Genomic DNA, 3,233 nt, shown 5'->3' on the forward strand with positions numbered 1-3,233 from the left:
TCCTGGCGTCTGCACTGCCCCGGGGGACTCGGCTCGTGAAAGGACCCCAGTCCTCGCTCCAGCTCCCTTTGCCCGGAGGCCTGCGTGCCCTCGAGGGGCTCCCCTTCCTCCCTCTGGCTCGGCTAAGTCCCCGAAACCCCAACAAGGCTGGGGCTCGTGTCCTTGTCACTCAGGACAGGGGCGAGGGTGTCCCCACTCCGGGGTGCTCTCTCTGCACTGGACGCCTCCCTGCCCTGCTGGCCATTCCGTACAGTTCAAAGCCGATACACTGGAGTAAACAGCAACTGAGAACCAAAACCAGGGGGAAACGGGAAAGTTTCTAGGACAGTGGTTCTCAGACCTTTTTTCCCCGCAGACCACTTGAAAATTGCTGAGGGTCTTGGTGGACCACTTAATCATAGACGATGCTGGTTGGAAGAGACCTCAGGAGGTCATCTAGTCCAACCCCCTGCGCCAGGCAGGACCAACCCCAACTAAATGGTCTTTCCTAATGTTGTTTGGACTGTTAGCTAACTATTCTTGGAGGATGAATCTCCACAGTTCTCAGTGGTGACAGATGGCAGAACAAGGAGTAATGGTCTCAAGTTGCAGTGGGGGAGGTTTAGGTTGGATATTAGGAAAAACTTTTTCACTAGGAGGGTGGTGAAGCACTGGAATGCATTACCTAGGGAGGTGGTGGAATCTCCTTCCTTAGAGGTTTTTAAGGTCAGGCTTGACAAAGTCCTGGCTGGGGTGATTTAGTTGGGGTTGGTCCTGCTTTGAGCAGGGGGTTGGACTAGATGACCTCCTGAGGTCCCTTCCAACCCTGATATTCTATGATTCTATGAATCTATGAAAAGCTCAATATAAAAAAACCCTTAACAATAATTATCTATCTCTCCTGCATGCGTATTATTTGCAGACTCAGCACAGCTGTAAGATGCGAAAAAAATCTATGAGTCAACTAGAAATTGCCATGCTCTCATTGCAAATATTAATACAATATGTTCTGATCCTGGAAAGGAGAGGAAAAGGCATTCACTCAAGCTTATGCAATTTCTCTGAGATGTCCACTCTAAATCAGATTAACACTTCATACACCTAGAACAGTAAAAATAGGTAATAAAGCAACACAAACAGCAAAACAAAACCACAAACAAGTGACAACACTGAAAATACGAAGGGAAAGAAAATATCCAGTGGTTGGTTCTGGGTATTTTAAAGGGGTGTTTAGGACCCACGCTGTGCAAGTGCAACAGAGCCCTACAGAGACAGGCAAAGTTCTCCTGCTTTCACATTGTGTGTGTCACCAGCTCGAAAACTCACAGTGGACTCATGGAGTTTCTAGAAGCCCTGGAGCACATGAACACGTGGCCTGGAGTTTGCAGACAGATCCCTGCTTCAAAGAGCTTGCAGATAAGGTCTTTATCCTACAAAACACCTAGCAGCATCCCCACCAAACCTAGTGCTGCTTGCTATCTCTCTCCCTTCGCAGCAGCTACCATGCTGGGGCTGGGAAGGAGGGGGGTGTTTCTCCCCAGCCACGGCAGCCTCAGAGCTGGGACTGAGAAGGAGGGGGGTCTCTCCCCCACCACGGCAGCCTCAGAGCTGGGGCTGGGAAGGAGGGTGGTCTCTCCCCCACCACAGCAGCCACAGAGCTGGGGCTGGGAAGGAGGGTGGTCTCTCCCCCACCACGGCAGCCACAGAGCTGGGTCTGGGGAGGAGGGGGGTCTCTCCCCCATCACGGGAGCCACGGAGTTGGGGCTGGGAAGGAGGGGGGTCTCTCCCCCACCACGGCAGCCACAGAGCTGGGGCTGGGAAGGAGGGGGGTCTCTCCCCCACCACGGCAGCCACAGAGCTGGGGCTGGGGAGGAGGGGGGTCTCTCCCCCATCACGGCAGCCATGGAGCTGGGGCTGGGAAGGAGGGGGGTCTCTTCCCGGTGGCTGCAGCCCTGGAGCTGGGGAAAGTTGTCTCTTTCTCTGGCCATTGCAGCCCTGCATATCCCAAATTTCCCCCACCCTCTCGTCTCACCCCACTGCCCCCCTGCCTACCTCCTATTCTCCCCAAGGCCACCACCTCACCTTACATGTGCGTCTTCTCAAGGGTCCAGACACCTAATTAGTGGAGCCTGCGTGGCTCCACTAATTAGGGGGATGGCCCTTCATTCTTTCGTGCGCAGCTGCCCAGGTGCGCACCTTAGAGGGAACTATCTGTGGACCACCTGAATGGAGCTCATGGACCACTGGTGCTCCGTGGACCACAGTTTGAGAACGTCTGTTCTAAGGGACAAGGACCCGCCCCGTGGGGACACCACAACCAGCTGACTCACAGCCTGCTCCTCCCACATCCCAGGCGCCCTCAGGCTCTGGGTGGCAGGACCCTTCTCCCCAGCGTTGGCCCCCCCCATTGGGATTGGGTTCCCCCCTCCAAGTCCAACCTACAAGGCCCCTGGGCTGGGGGTATCTCCCTCTGCTGGCCCGTCTGCCCAGGGTCCCCCCTCGCTCTCTGACAGGCACAGGTGCAGGGGGAGTCACACCTTGAGGTCCACACGGCCTGGCTCATGCAGGGCTCAGTCAGTGCACAGAGCAATTCTTTTCCACGTGCACCAATGGTCTGACCAAAGGACCCCAGCCCAGTAATTTACACCAGTGTTTATGTCTTTGCGGAGACCTTCCATGCCACCCTCGGGTGAGCTTGACTGTAAGCACCAGGCCCAGGGGATTTTGACATCCTTATGCCCTCTGCCAGCTGGCATCCAGAAGACCTGGGGCACAGGGCTCTGGGGCCTGTTCTGGGGAGCTGTTTTCCAGTCATTCCCCAGCCAGTGCCCTCTGGGGATAATCACAGCTCTATGGGCCTCAGGCAGGGTGTGTTTCCTACCCGGTTCCCTGCTTGCTGGGGTTGCCGGGAGTCCCTGAATCCCTGGGCTGGGACGTGTGCCTGGCACACCATGCGGAAGCCTGATGCTGCGGGAGGCCCTGGGCAGAGATGTCCCGAGAGAACTGGACAGCCTTGGGCCTGAGCTCCCACCGGAGGCCGGGAGGGTGTTGAGGTAGCGAATGCTCCGGCAGTCTGGAGCAGGCTGGCTGGCTCAGGAGAGAAAGGCTGGAGCAGCTGCTTTTCCTTTCAGGTCCCCAGGGCCAAACCCAGCCCCAGGGAGCAGCTGCCCAGCGGTGCCCAGGTGCTGTCCTGGGGTGCGCAATGACAGCACCTGCTGAATGCCCCCTCCACCCGGACCCCCTCAGCGAGACCA

General features: G+C 56.8%; 1 protein-coding gene across 1 annotated transcript in view; it reads right to left on the reverse strand.

Annotated features, from left to right (window-relative positions):
- Positions 1 to 3,233, reverse strand: part of LOC122462647 (von Willebrand factor A domain-containing protein 5A-like) — a 59,982-nt gene that overhangs the window by 24,031 nt on the left and 32,718 nt on the right.

The sequence above is a fragment of the Chelonia mydas genome, chromosome 13, assembly GCF_015237465.2.
Source record: "Chelonia mydas isolate rCheMyd1 chromosome 13, rCheMyd1.pri.v2, whole genome shotgun sequence".
Taxonomy (NCBI): domain Eukaryota; kingdom Metazoa; phylum Chordata; order Testudines; family Cheloniidae; genus Chelonia; species Chelonia mydas.